Raw genomic sequence first — 19,556 nt, forward strand, 5'->3', positions numbered from 1 at the left:
CCTTAGACGAAGAGCTATAAAAAATGAGCCATTCTTCCAAGTAGCAACCCCTCATTAGTTTCTGCTTGTTCTTGATCACTCTCCAGTGCCCTCAGATAGTTTTTTTCTTTAATATTTTATCCGGAGTTTATAATTATTATCTGTGAGAAAGTCGGTCTCATATGAGTTAATTTCATGACCAGAAGCATAACTCTATTAGCCCACTTCACAGACAAATTAAACACACACACTACGATAAGTTTGATTACCTTACCCAAGGTCATACAAGGGCATATCTGTGATTTGAACACAGGCAATTTTGTTCCAGAGCCTTGGGATTTTTTCCAAGAGGAAGCTTTAATGGTGAAAATTTTCAGGACGATGGCAAAAAGACATACTTCGTATATCTTTGGGTGTTTACATTATTTTATGTCCACATTTATATACAAATTGTATGAAAGGATTATGTTGCTCTTGGTTAGCTGCAAGGTAAATCTTTAGTTATGAAAAAAAAACATATTTTTAGGGTTCTGTAATAGGGGCCTTGTTGGGCCATCTTACTTAGAAACTGGTGACATTTACCATGTGATTCTTTTAGTGATTAAAATAAAGAGGATGTTTGAAGAAGAGCAATATCAACAGTGTTGTAATGAATACATAGGAATTATTTCTTGAAGAAACTCGACTTTAAGAGACAGTCAACTTTAAGAAATGTAAGTCTAAGATTAATTTAGCTGATATGAACGATAGACTTTGGAAGAATAACAAGAGTACCAAGCTTACACAATACTTGTTTTAGAGTTTCTGCTCTTTCTTGAATATTACCCTTTTTATCCTCTAGCTTAAGTCAGTTTCAGTTAACATTTATCAAATGATTAATTTCATCTTATTTCTCTTACTCCTTGATTTTATCTTCACTTTGCATTTTCGAGTCTGGCTTGCTTCATGCCGATTTTGTCATAGTTCATAAGCTGATTTGTAAAGTAGTGAAATCTCTTCATGTTACTTTCAACCTAAAGGAAAAAGCCTATGTATTTGCATTTGGAATTCTCTCGGCATTGCATGCCAGTGCTCGGATACCATATTTGAGCTGACTGGCCAATAAAGAGCAGAGGTTCAATACTTGATTGATTGATGGTTCTGAATCCCAGCCAGTTAGTTCCGGGAAGGTGGGCTTATCTTCCGAGTGAAATAAAACTGAATCCTTGAAGGCCATGATAAAGATTTTGGCTTTCATCCTAAGAATAACGGGAAACTATACAGAGTTTTAAGCAGCTGAGTGACAAACCCTGATTTTAATTTTTAAATAATTACTCTGGATGTTTGTGGAGCAGTTCAGTATAACCAAATTCTATAATATAGAAATTACCAAACTAAAGGTTTAAAGTTTAACCCAGGGATACAATCTAGAGCTCATACCCTGGAGAGTCTTCAAGCAGCCCTTCTGAGTATTATTTCTCCTGACTGCAATTTTGAAAATAGTTGAGAAGCAGAACGTTTGAGAATGATTTCTTTCTGTTCATTTCAAGGGCCTGGAATGTGAACATTTTGCATTTTTGATGAGAGAAATTTTATTTTTATGACGAAAACTTGAAATAACACAGATATCAAGGAATCAGAGAAATGAATATTGTAAAGCTACTAAAAATGGCAAGTCTATATTTTATGCCTGTGTGGAAATGATTATATCATAATTTGTTAATTTTCAAAAGCAAAATTAAAAATGTAGTATATATGTTTAAAATTATGAAAACAATCCTGTTTTCTCTTAACAAAAATAAACAAAAATAGAGATGAAACAAACTTGTTATGCTCTATTACCCACCAAATTTCATTGCTTAACAGCTATTAAAATGTTTTGTTGCTGAAAGTGAGAAAACAAACCTGATATTATTTCAGTAGGCCTTGGAAATCTGAGTTAAAAACATTAAGATGCTCCTAAGACAGCAGCATTCTCAAGAGATTACAAACTTTCGTATGAAAATATACTGATATGTTTCCTCTTCTCAAACATTTGTGGAGATGGACAAAATTTTAAACATGTCTTGAAGAAAGGAGCTGACAACTCCTGAATTAAATACAGACTGTCATTCCTCCTTCAGCTGCTGTTTGTTGATAGAAGGTTACAAACAGGGTTAAAAATGATTTGCTTGATTGATGCTCCCAATTTTTTATAGGAATAGGACTTTATGCTTCTTGTATGAAATTTGCTAACTCATAGCACTCATATTCCTCATTAAAATAAACATTTAGGCTTGCACAGGTAAAACAAACACGCTTAGAAAAGGAAGAGCCCTGGGCAGTAAGTGGAATATCATATTACTCTGTTTTTATAAATAGTGTCAATTCTGTATTCTGGGATGAAAAACTGTCAAGTGACAGCTCTCTCTAGTATTTCCTGAGGCCATGAGTACCGTTTTAGAGAATAAATCATAAATAGACCTTTGAACTAAGACAGTCTCCCCGGACCTATCCTTTTGCGACTGACTTCCAGTCTCAATGGGATATTGAAGGGGAGGCTCAATAGAATAAACAGTGGAATCCTTGTCTGGAATGACTGCCTGGCAATTGTTTCATGGAAAACAGGGAGGGGTGGGGGACAACAACCCTGCTCTGTTCACTGGCTCTTTAATTTAGATTACCAATGATAAAGCCGGGACTACGGCTAAAGAAAGGTAGGATGCATACGCAGAAACATTAGTGCTAATATGCTGCAGAAAGACAAGATAAATCAGCCCAGCTCTCATACATCACTGAGGGAGACGCTGATTGCAACTTGACCATGTGCCTGAGTAGTCCCATCAGTAAGAAGAGCAGAACATGGATTAAAAAACATTAGAATGTGCCTTTAGGGCTACTGCCGTGCTGGACCTGGGAGAAGTGTCTGGTGTAAGTTTCAGCTTTTTTTATCCATGTATTTACCAGTGTGTTCCCACGCAGGGAGCTCGTTTCTCTTTCTGTGTTTTCCTGGAAGCTTCAAGCATGTTTATTTACAGTCATAGACTTCATTTTGTATAAATGTAACATCAATCTAATAAAAGTTCTTAACAGAGGACAGTTTAGCTCAGTGTTTATCCAGGAGAGAAATGTGGAAGAGTGATAGTTATCATTAATGTCTATAGGACTGCCTGTGGGTGAGTTCTGTTTTTCTGGTTTTTGTTTTGTGGGGAGGTAAAGGTTAGAGGGGTAGATTCTAAACTAAAAACTCTGTTCTTTTGCCATTTATTTTAAAAAAATGTATTGGTAATTCAGCATTTCACTCCTCCTGTAGTCTTTTGTTTTGATAAACTGTGTTTGAATATGTAAGCTAGACTACTTGAAACGCATTATATTTTATGACTGGGATGTTTGTATTGTTTCATATCTGTTATTAGACAAAATAATCATAAAGGATGTTTTCTATGGACCTTTTTATATTCCAAAATTAAGTACAGATGGTAATTTCCAGCAGTTTTAAAAATTTGTCAATTATTTAATTTAGCATCACTTAAGCATCTGCACAGGGAGAAAGCTGAGATGGTACAGAAACTGAATAAGCATTGATTGCTCGTCTGAATTGCATCTTTAAAGTTTTTGCCTCAAATCTCTGATTTCACAGTTTATTTTTACCAAATTAGATTATCATATTTCATTATCGAGACTGTGAATGGAATGGGTGGGACGCTCTCAGATATCCTACACTTCCAGTTAGAACGGCATGCAAAGTGCCTACTGATTGTTACTCAGGGAAATTCTCATGCCGGCTTGCGGAGAAGATTGCTTAAATAATGCATCGGCAGGAGCAAGGCGAGATGGAATTTATGGCCTAGACACTGAGTTCGGGCTTTTGTTCAGAGGATAGACTACATAAGTGTGAGCATATAACATACTCCGAGGCTCCAGGAGAAGGGCATAACTGAGCGAAATTGGTGGCCACCGGGTGTACTTGTTTTTCAAGATAAGTCTTAAAACAGTCTGTTGAGCCAATAGTGTGGTATGAGGGAAGGAGAAAGGGAAAACTGGAAGTGTCTATTGCAAACAGAGTCCCCTGACTGACAATTCCATAGGACAGACACAGGAAGTGAATGTTATACAGGGAACAGGGTGGCCCTAGAGAGAGTGGATGTTTGGCTGATGCAAAGCAGCATGGCAGTCTTATTAGGAAAGGATGAACCTTGACCAAACTGCAGCATTTATATACTATGTCTTCCATCTTGTCCTAATTAGAGGATGATGTCTGCTGAATCCTAATCTCTTTAATTGTTGATAGAGCAGGCATGTGATTTGCTAAAAATACACATGAGCATTCATTTCTGAAATAATGGCTGTTGCCAAATATATTAGACCGACAGGAGTGCTGGACTAGAGAAGGCTGTGCTGAATAGTTGAGTTTTAGAGGTAATGGACCAGTTGAGAATCATTGCACAGCTGGGCCAGCAGCTGCACCCAGTGCTCTGTCAAGTTTGGCCTCTAATTTCCTTGAACTTGTCCTTGTTTGCCAAAATGATGAACGTAGCAAGAACTTACTTCAAATGAGCCCACTGCTAGCAAAAAAAAAAAAAAGACCTTTTCCAAGGAGGCTTTGTCGAGTTATGTAGTCAACAGCAACGGTGGCCAAATGAGGTATTGATTAGGCAATGGCAAGTCTGAATAATTATAAAAATAAAAACCAAAGACGAAGTTGTAGAATGAGGTAAGCTGGCAGGAGACCAGGGTACATTAAAAGGCTGCATTGGGTCATCACTGTTCTAACTAAAGGACATATGGAAAAATCCCATAATAATATCCAGCAATAATTATCTTGTAGTTAGGAAAAAATAAATAGGCCTGTGGGCTGGAAGGCAGCCCAGTAACCTCAACATCTTTTTTTTTCCTAACAGCGTATTGTTCTGATAGTCTTTGGGGCTGGGTCAGGAGGAAGTGTCAGAGAGAGCATTTTATATTAAGAAGCATCCCATGACTAAACAATGCAATTAGTGGCAAGCCAAAATGAAAGAGAGCAAGGACTCTCCTTCCATTCTCTGGCCCTGGCTTGAGCAAGTATTTATTTAGCACATACTATATATCCAGCATGTTCTAGATACGTACTCTAACCAACTAGATTATAAACTCTTTGAGAGCAGACATACAGATTTCTCTTGTATAAATCTTGAAAATCATTGCCCTTGATATGGTAATAACTGCAAGTCTGTGTAGTTCCTTGATTTTAAAGAGATTAAATATCTAATTTTTTAAATGCAAATGCTTTATTTTCTTGTTACAACAATACAGATGACTCTTCCCTTTTCAAATTCGAGGGCCAGTGACTCCAGCACTTACAAGTTAGGTGATCTTGGATGAAATACTTAACCTCTGAGAGGGTTAGTTTCTTCATATGTGAAATGAAAAAAGTAATACTCATCATGCAGGATTGTGAAAATGTGCCTGAATGCATAGAAGGTGGTTTCCTGCCCTCACAGTAGATAAGCAGGATACTTTACCATATGGATTGAGTGTGTGGTGGGACAGGGAGGGGTGGAAGTGGGGAGAAACAGAGCAGGGGCGGTAAGAAAGCTGCCTAGGAGGGTGTAACAGGACTTCAATGAGAATGTGACTTGAGACAGGATGGCGCCAGTGAGAACATGGAGAAAAGGATGAATCTAAATATGTTTTAAAGGGAAAATTGATAGAATGTGGCTGATTATATTAAAGTAGGGTGAAGAAGAAGGAAGATTATAAAGGAGAAATAGTCATGGTGCTGAAGAAAAAGATTATGAGTTTGTAATAATAGCAAGGTATGGTTAGTATGTATGTGCGTGCGTGCGTGTGTGTGTGTGTGTGTGTGTTTTCCAAAACCCAAAAAAGCTAAAACAATACAATCCTTTAGGAACTTATAAACGTAAGGAAAGAAGAGGAAATTGAGATGCCTAGTTATCTTATGTAAAGGGAAAGAAAAAAATCAATAATAAACCAATAATATAGGACTATTGTTGACAATAGAGTGAGAATTCAAAGGAATTGCTTAAAATGGCAAATCTATGTTTGGATTTTTTCCCAGACGAGACCCACAGTCATCAAATAATAAGGCTCTTCTGCAATCTTGGAGCTTATTTAAGTTTTTCTGAGTTAAAAAAAAAATGCCACTGATGGGACACAAATAGTGTCAGGATTGAGAAGAAAAAGAGCATGAAGAATAGAAATTCCCAAAATAGCTTGGTTTTAAGGAGGATATGGGAGCCAAAAGGTGACTGGTTGACCTTTCAGAACTTAACCATTCATTATAACTTGTCAGAAAGTTTGGCAACTGTTATTCCTTAAATAACTTATTGGGGTTTTTCAGGAAATTCAAGCAGGGATCAAAGCTATATCAAACCCCCAACTGGCAAATAGATTGTAGTGTAGAAGCTCATTTGCAAATCTTCTGTAGGAACAGGCTTATAAACATTTTTGAGCTTATAAACGTTGCTTTTGAAAAGTCTACTCAACTCATCCTATAGCAGAAATCATGTACATTTGCAATAAAAAAAAAATAGCAAAAGAACTTTCTATGTTAATAATGAAAATAAAAGCAACCACAAAATGGAAAATGGTTTGAAGGCTAGTGCTTGGAGAAATGCAGGTTAATTATGAGAGGGTATGGGCTGTGACTATTTTAAACTTTGTGTCCACTTTCACTGACTTTACAAGACTTTGATTTAAAAATTTTTGAAATATAAGGATTTCCTTGTCCTTATTTCAGGCATATCATGAATTTTACCTTTAATATCTGCCATTTTTTTCAACCGGGATTGTTTTCACAATTTGAAAGGGAAAGAGAATGAATAGGAGAGAAAAGGAGGGAGAGAGAGGAAGATACCTAAAGTAGCTGGGGCAAAAGTCAAAAGGGAGAGGGGAATGACCAGGTGTAAAGAATGAGTGAGAAAGACTGCATGAAGAGAAAGGGAGTTCTGAATATTGAAAAGAGGAATACATAAGAATATACATGTTGTTCTTGAGGAGTAAGAAATAAGGGAGAAGGATATTGGGCCTAATAGCTCCCTGGATCAGCCACCAGGGGGTGCTTAAGACTCAGAGAAGTTGATCCTTGAGTAGGTGATGCTGCTCCTGTGATGGGTAGACCCGAACCATCTCCCAGGAACTTTTGGTCCTCTTTAGTTTCCCCTCTTTTGGACCCCTCTGACCTTCATTTCATTCTCTTTAGTTTCGATAGACTATCACTTCAACCACCCTCTTACTAGTATGTTCTGTTCTCTCATTCACCCATTCAATAAAGATTATTGCATGATTCTCATTTGTTAGGCATTGTTGTTTTGGATACTTAAAAATGAACAAAGCAGACCTATGCCTGCCCTTGGCACCTACCAGACCAAAGACCAGCCCTTAATCAATCCAATTGTGTGCTTTCAACGAGACAGCTAAGCAGTTCTAGAGATATGATACCACTGTCCAGGTTGATGCCGTGATAAATTTATGACCTCCAATCTCAATTGGACTCCAAGTATAGCTCAGTGATCCTTATGTTTCCCTAGTACACTTTTGCCACTCTCCCCAAAACCTGTTTGAAGACTTTTCTACTTTCCTCAAATCTTTGACCAGACCACCGTCCCCCTCACCTTCGGCAGACACCCTCACCTCTTACCAATGCAAGATTTCAGCTTCCTGCCACCAAATCTATTATTCGTATAACCCGAAAAAAACCAATTGCTTGGAAGACAGTTCAATACAAAGTCAAATCTGATTCCAGAAAGGCTTTGCTGAAGGTTTCTTGAATCAATCAAGATCAACAGGGCAACTAATCTCATAGCACATAGCCAGATTTCCTAAAAATCGTTTTTACACGTCTTTCTTCCCAAAGTCTGGCTCTTCATGGCAGCTATCAATTTATTCTCCTTTCTCTATCCTCCTCCCTTGCCCCTCCCCCTCCACACTAATTGACTTAATCATCTGACATATGTCTTCTTTCATTCCTTCATAGGTAGCACAAACTAGCCTGTCTGGGTATTTGCCATTTTCCTCTTGGCCCTTACTTGGCTTAGCACAAGTCAGCAAGCAGATCATCCTTTTTCTGAGTGAGAGGAGGAAGGCATTGCAAATATGCACATATGCAAATTTAGATTTAATATACATAGTAAATCTAAATTAAATAAAATTAAATCTAATTTAAAATTTAAATCTAAATTAAATGTATATATTTAAATTGTCTATTTGTATTCACCCATTCCATCTTTGCTCAGGTTAAGACAGGTTTTCTCCTTCTGGTTCCTCTATGTTCTGTACCCTATTCACTCTCATCTTCTTGGGGCTCACTCGCTTTATGCATAATTTCTTCTATTTCCTTTAGCTTTTAACTTTTCATCTCTAGTAGATCCTTCTCAGCAGAGTATACATGGGCTCCAGTCACTCCAATCTTAAAAAAATATAGGAAAAAACAAAATCTTTATCTTCTCCACTTTTATATACTCTCTTAACCTTTTCTGCCCTTTTATAGTTAAAGTTTGATAAATTGCTCTTATCTCCCAAAAACCTCCCTGAACCATGCCTCCTCTTCTGTACTACCAATTCTGTTGTATTGATCTTTTGCAGGGGCTGAAACACTTAACGCTTAAATCTTCCTACATTCTTCCTTATTCTATTGTTTATAGTATAAACTTCACAGAATTTGTCCTTCAAATGAAACCAAAGTTTTGGAACTCAAAAGACTTTTCTGTCTCAAAGCTAGTTATTAAAATAAAAAAAATGCTTTGACTTTCTGTGCTTTGGATTTTAAAGAATCTATTTGGACAGTCAGTTGAATTCTTTGTTTCCTTCAGGTCTTTTTTGTGTCCTTGGGGTAACTGAACAATCCTGAGGCAATGCAGGAGAAGGCAGGGAGTAGTAAAAGGTAAATGACTTAGTTTTACCTGTGGTCCAAGAAATCATCAAAAAGAAAAGGTCCTTGAAACTAAATATGAGGGTCCGAGATAACCTTTTATCGAAACAGATTCCTCATCATGTGCAATGTACCTATATCACTTTAAACCTAGAAATGATTGAAAGTTCTAATTGTTTAACATTTCAGGAGGAAAATGAATTTAGGAATGAAGGTGTGGCTATTTGTTAGGTCTTTATAATAAATTGTGGTGAAAGAGAGAAAATCTATTGGCCTTGTCTAGTTTTGTTCTGATCAAATAGGCACAAACTAGTGTTCGTGAGGCCAGTCTGTAAAGGGGTAATATTTAAGAAATTATTTTGAACCTCTCAGCTCCAGCTTAATAATTTCTTAAACATTTTGGAAAGGTTTCATATAATGTGGAAGATTCGGGTCGGAAAAAATAAATGTGTACATTCTTACTTAACATCCTTAAAGCCATTTTTGTTGGAGAATGTAGAATATATTTGAACTTTCTAGAGAAAAAGTGGAATATGTTTCATCTATTCAAATCGCGTCATACCTAAGTTAATCCAAATTTTAACTATTAATCAATGACAGAGAAACTAGAGAAGGTGCAACATGCTTCAATTGTTGAGCTCTTATCATCCAGCCATGCAATTGCATTTTGAACAGATTGAAATCAAATGAACAGAGTATTGGACCACCTAACAAAACGGCATCCTAGTAATCAATCTCTGGAATAATAAAAGCATGAATTAAATGTTTTTTGATCAATATTATTCACACAACTCATATCCTTAATGATAGTGCTTAACTGAAAGAAAGACCTTTGCTTCAAGGTTCATTTGCAATCCACAGAGAACTCGAAATTTGTTTTGATATCCCAGTGCTTCTGGAAAATACGAGTCTTATATTTCATTTTGTGGAATTAGAGTGGACTGCATAATAACATGCTTTTGCATAGCACAGACCATTTTTACTTTCTCATTCTAAGTTTTAATAAGAGAAAACATAGGGAGCAGACAGAGGGAAAGGAACCTCTGGAGTGAGGAAAGAGACTTGTGTATAATTCTCTCTTGTTAATTGTGCTCGTGACTTCTTTAAGAGTGTGCCTCTTGCACAGAGACGAAAACAAGGGAGGCGGCTATTTGTCTGAAGCTGACCCTCCTTGTTAAGTCAGAGGACAGAGTTATAGTTCTAGCTTCTTGTTAACTAAGTCAGGTTCTGCAGTTTTTCTTCTTCTAAAAGGAAAACGTAAGAAGTGCTTTGAACTCAAAAAAAATGAAATTCTAAAATTCAGTGGTGGAACAATTGTAAGTTTCAATTAAGTCACATTTGGAACACTGCAAATGGAAAAATCTGTTGACGTTGTATTCCCAAAATATTAGTGACAAGGCAAATCCATCAGCTGTCTCAGCTCTCTCTGCAGTGAAGTGGCATATGGAGCTACAAAGGTAGGCAACTTGTCTCCACCACTTACTGTTTCCAGTAAAATTTTCCAAGGTTGCAAAATGAGTCCTGTGATATTCAGCCCATTCTAGGCCTCTGGTAAGGATGGCAATCTCTCTGGAGACCCAAACAATGCTGTAATGATTTGCATGTGTCATTTTGCCTTCAGAACTGTGATCCTTCAGAGGAGTTGCTGATGTTTGTTCAGAAATTGGAGGGTAAATGGCTGGAGAACCTTACTGCCAAATTCATACAACAGTTCAGAGCTGGTCCTAAGTTTGAATAAGGGAGGCTACATTATCCTGCCCCTAATCCACCATAGTTTACAGTATAAAACTGAGATCTTCAATTTATTTTGTAATGTTTGAGGCATAACAAACATAGTGTTCCCCAGCTCATAGGATTAGCCAACTAATTTCTTTCAGATGTGAAGAAAGGTTCTAGGATCTTTGTTCTTGGAGATGACTCTCAGTCTTGGAGGGACTGGCTTTAGGTACCCATTTAGGCTTCCATTTATTCAATGACTCCTACTGTGTGCCAGGCATTGTTCTTGGTACAATCTTTAGAGCAGTGAGCAAGACAGATTTCTGAGGATGGTAACGTGTACACCCAAGAAAGCCTCTTCGAAGGCACTTTCGTTAACACAAGAGCTTAATACTGTCACTTTGTATCATCCATAGCTTTTGTGGAAAAGGAAATTTTTCTTTGGATCATGTACCATAGAGAGAACAGGAGGTTTGGGGTCCTTTGTTTATAAAATCCTCAAAATGCTTCCTCAACATGAAGCTGCACAAGGACATTTAAGTGACACAACCTAGATCTTATCCTTATTACTCATTCCTTAACACGAGTGACAGAGCTTAGAGTAGCCTACATAGAGTAGCCTATATAAAGAGGAACAGCTCTTTAGATATTTTTTCCTAAAAGCAGATGCAAATGAATATCATGACTCTAAAGTTTTTGCATACTTTAGAAAAGCATTTGCCAAAAGACGAAAAGTATTTGCCAAAAGACGAAAAGTAATGCAAGGAAAAACACCCAAGCAAGGGCCTGGCATCTTGTAGGTGCTTAATAAATGTTGTGGTTCAGAGTCTGAAGCCAATCAGAATCAGAACCCAAAGGTTGAGTTAAAAAATAAAACTGGTTTTCTTCCTCTCTAACTGAATCTCTAGAATGATTCATTTCCTTGTCTATAAAGTATGAATACTAATCCTTACCTTATAGAGTTATTAGTGGACCTAAATAAGATAATGTAAAAGTTCTTCATAAACAATTAAGTTCTATTTAAATAGCTTATGGAAAAAAAAAGCTTGAGAACTTGATAAATTCTTATGTATTGTGTTCTTATTGAATTGTGACTGTTCAAAAAAAAAATAATATGTACTATTTTGTACCTCTCAAATGAAAATTTTGGAGATCTTTTTGTTAAAAATCCTTTCCCTATGGTTAACTTTATACTTTTATTTTTTGAGGAAAATAGTAGAAAACAAAGGAAGTCCAACATCTCGAATAGAATTAATGCTATATTTTGTGTATTGAAATCATAGAAAATTGGTTTCTGATATTTAGATGTCTTCACCAGTGTTGCTGTGTGTGGAATATGGATGTGGGGAGTGTATTCAAAACAACCTGACTTGATCTTCATAGGTGGTTAATATCTGGGGACACCCTAAAGGTCAACTCCTCACTCCCAAGGGGTGTTCAGCTCCAACTATAGCAATGCTGGCAACTCTGGTACCTGGGTGTGCTGCATTGCCCGATCACCTTCTCATTCCTTAGTCCCACTTCCCTCTCTCATTACCCTACTTCCCTCTGCTGTTGTCACTATTGTACAGTTACTGGTGCTTTTGCCTACAGCTTAGCCAGCTCAGAGATTTCGAGTTATCCTAAAGCACTGCTTTTCAAGTCTTTTTTATGGTAACCTATAGTAGGAGTATATTTTACATCATCATTCTGTACACTATACTATACTGTATTGCATATATATGTGATATATACATATAAGACGTATACATATCTTATACATCTATATATGTATGTATATATGCATATGTTATTATATACTATATTATGTATATGTAAAGCTATCTAATTGATATATGATATATAGATATATACATTTATATATCTATAAGATGTGGTATATATGTATATATTGTATATATAGCCAGGCCAAGTCTCAGTTTTGAGAAGCCATCCATCATGCCTTTTTCAGTAATGAGGGTCTAATTAAACTTGCAGAGACTTTTATGCTTCATGGGAGAGGGGAAAAAATGCCAGCTCAACCTTTAAGCTTTTTATCCCTCTTAAGCAGCTGTGGCCTGTATTGGTTTATGTCAGGATTTGTTTTCCTATTCCTGTTTTTGAGAGGCCACAACCTTGCAGACAAGCCCCAAGATGGGGCTATGGATTCAGTAACAAAGTTCTGAAACCCATATAATTAATTCTAGGTGGTAATGGCTCATTTCAGTTGCTGTGGAATGTCTTAGAATGACCATGAATATCACCAGCAATCTGCTGCTGCTATACACATGGATATAGCCGGGTGAGGTTATTTATCTTTATGCCTGTTGCTTAGTCTTAAGATGACTTTATGATTTCATCCTGTCTATAAGTCGAGATTTAAGTTTGTCAAAAATCCTATGTAAAGCTCTCTATCTAAATGTAAACTAGGAATTATGCTAGTGGAATTGGCAGCTTGGGAATGTTTAGGTTTTGAACAAAACTTTTGATATGTTTTGAAAAGAGTTTAACTCAATTTAAAAATTTGGTATAGAACTTGTATGTTTCTACTAGAATTAAGAAAAATATAAACACTACTTGCCTGCCTTAAGATTCAGATAACCTACTTAAGTGTGGCTTTTCTAGTGGCTCACTGCTTTTAATTCACAGTCAGTCACATATATTTTCTAGGGGGCATAAGGAGCTGTTACTTTTCCCCATAGCGCTTCATCATTATCCAACTAGACTGTATCATATCTGAAACTCTGCTAATCAGGCATGAACAAGAGGCACAAATATCAAGATTTTCTGATTCAGGTGATTTTAAAATGGGTAAAAACTTGCTCAAAGAAGAAACTTGGGAATTCACCTGCCTTCCATTTTCCCTGATTTTTGAGGTACAGAATCTCTCGGCAGAGTGTTTCGATGTGCTGACGCGCTGTCTGCTGATGAGAGCTGACTTAAGTGAAATGTGGCAATCATAGAAGATTTCTTTACAAGAACTCAGAGAAATGCCTCTGTAGATTCCAGGGTGAGGTAGAGTGTAGTGGAGGGCAAAACAAAAGTCTAGATGATTTATCTAAACTTCCAATCTGTTTTAAATCCTTGAGTAAATCAGTTAACTCCTCTGTGCCTGTGCTTTCTCTTGTAAAATGGAAATAAGGCCCCCACTTTGCAGACTTCATTAAAAGGGACAGTATACATTTTGACAAAAAGAGGAAATTAACAGCTTTTGGCACTGGAGGCAATTCTGAAGGAGTGTTGCAACAATGTTTTGAGATGACAGTATTATTAAAATAAGCAAACGATCATTCAAGGCAAATATATATATATAAATAGGATAAGTCCTTCAAATTTAAAAAAACATCCATTGGAAAGCTACCATATTCTAGACCAGTGGTCTCCAACCTTTTTGGCACCAGGGATCAGTGCTCCTATGAGAATCTAATACCTGATGACCTGAGCTGGAGCCGAGGCGATGCTGGCACTGGGGTGTGGCTGCAAATATAGATGAAGCTTTGCTCTCTCACTGCCACTCACCTCCTCCTGTGTGGCCCGGTTCTTAACAGGCCAGTACTGGTCCGCGGCCCCGGGGTTGGGGACCCCTGTTCTAGACATTTTCCAATTTACTCTTACATGGCTGTTTAATACTCCTAATAGTGCTGAGTGGCAGTTATAGTTATTGTCCTTTATGATTTTATGAATAAAGAGAGTGAGGCTCAGGGAAATGAATCAACTTGCTTCAAATCACAGAGCAGGGAAGTAGCAGAGCCCAGGTTCAAGTCTTCTGATGTTGGGTCCAGCATTCTTCTCATGATCTATCACCTACTTTTGATGTGGTATTAAAAGATAATAGAACTTCTCTATCTAAAATAAATCCAATTTCTGAGAAAACTGGATAATTGAAGTACCTACATTTAGTTTCTAAATTATATCTCAGTTTCCAAATTTGCTTCATTCTCTACTAGAGTCAACACATTATCTTTAATGTGTAGAGAATCGTATTGTTTCAACCTTATTGTTTTTATCAAATACATTTGTTAATTGTTAATGGTTTTTACTGGTACTTTTAGCACCCATTAACAAAACTCTTCAGAGACGTATATGTGCAATGGTATTATTTTTTTAAAACTACATGACTGGCTGACTGACTCTTGGTGAGTAATCTAGCAGCACTGTTATATCTATTTTTATAATCTACAACTTTTAGGCTATGGAATTTTTGAAGCCAACTGGATAGCCTGCTAGTTGCCAAGCTCTGGTTTTATATATTATTTCATACTTACTCTGGGGTTCTGTGCAATCATACTGTCCTGCACAAACTTATAAAAGCTGTTGTTTCACCAAACATACCCTCCTTTTGCCATGATTTAGCTGTTGTATTTTTGAAATCTTGTCTGAGAGGTGAAGAGCTGAGCAAATACTAGCTTCTCCTGCCAACTTCACAGGCAGCTGGCGAACTCCACCTCACTCAGGCCCTCTTTGTCTATGAAGAGTTCAGACTGACTGGAACATGTTTATTGAATGCCCATTACTGGGGTGCATTAGTCAAATGCAATTGATTATTATAATACACCACCAGCTCAGGCAAGGTAATTGGGCTCTTTAATTGATGATGCTACTTTAGAGGACAAAGTTTAAACCGTTGAATACCAAGTCTAATAATTTTTTCACAGTGAATATAATGTGTCTATGATTGCATCTTCAATACAACCAGACAAAAGAAAGATGATTGATATTTAAGAATAGACATTGAGTGAGTCCTAAGAACCCTTTCCCAGAAAGATTCATCCTATTTTTATCTTGTCTTGAAGTATTCTCATGTTTCCACAGAAACCTGGGTTGGTTCAGAAGGATACTACTGTGTATGTACATAAATGTGCATTTAAGATTACAATTAAAATACAGGGGAATTTATTAGAGAATACTTTGGAAGCCAAGACATCTCAACTGTCACCCATCCATTATAACCTTGGCATAGTCTTGAGACTGTTTTGTAGAAAATATCAGAGGAGTTCCAAGTCTTTCCTCATTGGCCCTTCAGCTGCTACTCTCTCTTTCCTAATCCAACAATAACATGTAATCATTTAGCACAAACTAAAGATATGTACAAATGCAGTCATTTAGATGAAGATCTCCTCGATATTACCACTGAGTTTTTAAAAAATAGTTTAAAGTCCAATCCAAGACCTGAATGACGATTTTCTCCCTGCTCCAGCCAAGACTTGCTCTTCCAGGCTTCTGTTTTCACCTTGCTGGGCTATGGCGTCAACCAGATCCAACCCCCTCACACACCCTGGACTGACCTCTCAAATAAAAGCTCTCTCCCTTCTGCCCTTGCTGCCTGCACCCTGGGAAGCAACCAGTTAATCACTGCACCAAGCCTGTTCTTCATTACTGCTCTTAAGCCTCTAGTGAGGATTAGATATGAGGAACCTTCTGCCGTGAGAGAGCAGTGAATCTCCTAACTGTTGAAAAGATGGTGCTGTATGATTCCATACATACTAAGAGCCTGCAATACGAATAGATCCTCGTTATTTTTTGTTCTCTCTGTAAGATGATTCCTACAAATAGAAGCAAATAGATTCTAAGAAACTTTGTGACCCCTCTGTGACTCAACTAGCATTACTAATTTGCTGTGGGAGTCAGGCTTTGAATCTGTTAGAGCAAATTACTGAAGTTGGTGCTCTTTGCATTAGAATCTGCACTTCAAGGAATTAATTCTACACCCACCTTGTGTGAAAAACAAAGCCTAAAGTTAGGCAGTAACGCTGAGCGGGAGATGGGGAAGCGACGCTGTGGCGATTTTTCCTCCATTTTTGTCTAGGTTCTTCCCGCCTGACTTCCTTGTCTGTCAACAAGGTTTCTTCCATTAATCATTTTCTTTTCTCATTGTCCCACTCACCCACAAAGTGATGATGAATCGTTGCTGATGGACCCATTTACAGTTTCACCTTTTTCTTACCTTAAGATATTCTTATGCCCACATGAGGTTGCATCCAGAAGGATTCTGTGTGTGCCAACTGCGAGAAGCCTATTTTCTATCTGTTCATTTTTAGGAAGGACTAAAACCACAGCTGGGGCACATGGCACCTTTCCAGATTGCAGTGTGATTATTCCTGTGGTTGACATCCAGTTTGCATCACCTGGTTGAGAAGTCTTACACATTACATTCCCCTCTGAAATAAAGAAATCAACTGTCTTATCTATCAACAAAGAAAGGCCACTAGCTAGAAAAATGGGCAAGCCCTATGTACAGGTAATTCACAAAAGAAGAAATATAAATGGCCGATAAATATGTAACTATCACTAGTAGTCAGAAAAACATAAATTAAAACAATTAGATATGCTGTCTGTATCTATTAGATTGGCAAAAATGGAAATGATTGATAGATATCCAGTGTTGAGGGGGTTGTGGGGAAACAATATTCTCATACTCTGTTGGCAGAGGTACAAGTATGAATCATATCTTACAACTGACTTGGTAGTATCTATAAAAATTTAAAAAACACACATCATTTGGAACAAACATTTTCAGGTCTAGATATTTACCTTCTGAAGTACTTGCACATATTCATAAAAGATATGTGAATAAGAGTCTTCTGTTCAGTATTGTTTGAAATCACAAATCATTGAGAAAATCTTAAAATGTCCATCAGTAGAAGACTGGTTAAATAAATTATAATTTATCCATAACTTAAAATGCTATGGAGCTGTTTCAAAAGCTAAGGGAGATCTGTTTGTAGTGATATGGAAAGATATCTGAGCCATATCTTAATTCAAAAACAGGGAGCTGCAGGACAATACATATTAATGTGATTCATTTATTTTTAAAAATGAACCTAAAGCCATTGATTTGTATAGATACTTAGAAATGTAAGTAAATGCACAAAGTTCTGAAATCACATATACCAAACTATTAACAGTGGAGAAGGGAGAGGAATTGGAGTGAAGTGGTGAAGTGGGACTATTACTTTTTACTCTGCATACTTCTGATCTTTTGACTTTTTATAATGAGAATATATTATTCGTGTAATTCATTAAACATATATAAAAACAGGAAAGTTGCAACTAAGTTTTCTGGGAAAAGCACCCTGAATTGCTTCCCAAAGAGTGCGTTCAGGAAACCAAAGGTGGGTGTAATGGAAGTTTTTCCTTTTTTTAGTTTGGTAGTGGTTGGTCTATTTATATAATGGAGCAGGAGAGAGGTTTTTTCCATATATTTTTCAGGAAACATACCTGCATAGCCTGCCGATGAGGTGGGCGTTATACACACCCGCCAAAGCAATCACTTACCAGCAAACTGAAAACTGAGGAGAATTCTCATACTGGAATCAGCAAGTCCATCATTAGAGATGGGTAAACATAAAATGTTACTCATATCCTGCTGTCTATGCCCCTCTCTGCTGCCCGCAGAGCTTTGGTGAACTTAGAGCTCAGGAAAGCTTAGGGAGGCTCGGGGGTCAGGGCTATTGTCAGTTTTATTAGAGCTCACATACTATAAAAAGCATTCTTTAGGCTCCTCACCACCAGGTGTGACTTTGCATCTTCCTTGACGCTATAGTGCTTATTTTGATAAGTCAGCCTCCCTTTTTACCCTATTAGCTACTTCAGGGCAGGATTGTGTCTTGTTCATCTCTGTATCCTCAGCACCCAGTACACTGCCTGACACACAGTCAATGCTCAAGAAATGACTCTTGAACAAATGATATAAAGTCAAAATTCCAAACAAGTGATTTATAAAGGAACTTTTTGAAAACTGGTGTTCGCCTATGGTTGGACATAAGAGAAAGCACAACAGTTGAAAACTGGTACAGTTAAATCTTAGCTATATGTCCAACTGGTTCAGTGTTTTGGCTTTGGAGTGAACAGCCTACCTACAAATCCTGATGCTTTCACTTACTAGCTTGTGACCTGTGCCTCAATTTCTTTGTCTATAAAATGGAGATACCAAAATTACCTACCTCACGAGTTGGTTGTTAGGATTCGGTGGGATAATTAATGCAGAGCTTTAACAGCAAGATCTGGCATATAGACAAGTTCATTCATTGCTTAGTGCTAGCAATTGCTATTATCCAGAACCTTCAAGACATGAGTCATTTTAGTTGTTCAAACTTTCGGAGTACCCCTTTAAATACAGAAGCGTTTCTTACTTAAGTAATTTTGAAATATGTCTTTTAAAATTGGATTCTATTTCCTGAGAAATAAAATGAACATCTTAATTTTTAACTCAGGAACATTAGCATGAGCGTCGTTACTGTCTTGTGCGTAACACAGAAATACCGCCGAGCTTGTAGAGGTGTGTGCAGTTGTCATACTTTCCAGCTGCTTTGCTTTTTGATGTCTTCTAGCTGACTTTCCCAAATGGTCAACTGTCAACTCTTACTACTCTCAATGGCCTGCTTTTGGTACCTTCTCTTACTTTCATAATTTTCTTTTTTAGTATGCTGTTCCCTTGGGAATTAGACAACCAAGCAATTTTTAATTGTGTATAAAGAAGAGTGACTTGATGAAGCTCTTAAAAGCTCTCGAATGAATGAAGTGAATGATTTTTGCTTTTCCCATATTGGTGGAATTATCTCCTATTTGACATCAATATTCCATATATGTGAGGCACATGAAGTGTTACCATACATGAGGAAGTTTTATTCTATTTTCTGTTCTACAGTTTTAACTGGAATTTAACATTATGCCCTTGGACTGGGCTAGAGCTTTTTAGCACTTCCTCTAAACAGAAGGAAGCAGCCTGTGCTAGTGGGTTTAAGTCCTAGATCAGCTACTTAATTTCTTCTTCTCTAACGGGGAAAATAACACTAGCTCTCAATTGTTGGTAGAGCTTAAATGAGATAGTGTATTTTAATATAAGTGAAAGTTCTGTTATTATAAAGTGCTAAAATTTTATTATTAGCATTAGTATTACTCCAGCACACGTTTGCAGATTTTTTTTATTGTACTTTCTTAAATTTTGATCAAGAGAGAATACTATGCATGCCTTATCAGAGAAATTCATCAGTGGCCTTTAAATGAAGTATCTTTATTTAAAACCTTTTTTAAAACTATTGAGAAGCTGCTGTCC

General features: G+C 37.1%; 1 protein-coding gene across 7 annotated transcripts in view; it reads left to right on the forward strand.

The window, feature by feature from the left end:
• RAPGEF4 (Rap guanine nucleotide exchange factor 4) overlaps positions 1–19,556 on the forward strand; it is a 259,909-nt gene that overhangs the window by 96,163 nt on the left and 144,190 nt on the right. Inside the window, exon 1 of one of the 7 annotated variants that reach the window (XM_039855516.1) lies at positions 2,569–2,868. The exons of 4 other annotated variants lie outside the window; for them this stretch is intronic. The gene's annotated coding sequence lies outside the window, so the exon portion shown is untranslated. Of the gene's footprint in view, positions 1–2,568; positions 2,869–2,947; positions 3,114–12,659; positions 12,804–19,556 lie in introns of those variants that run through there. 2 more of the 7 variants (XM_039855517.1, XM_039855518.1) reach the window with 2 other exon arrangements.

This window comes from Pteropus medius, unplaced genomic scaffold, assembly GCF_902729225.1.
Source record: "Pteropus medius unplaced genomic scaffold, Ma_sr-lr_union100, whole genome shotgun sequence".
In the NCBI taxonomy this organism is placed as follows: Eukaryota; Metazoa; Chordata; class Mammalia; order Chiroptera; family Pteropodidae; genus Pteropus; species Pteropus medius.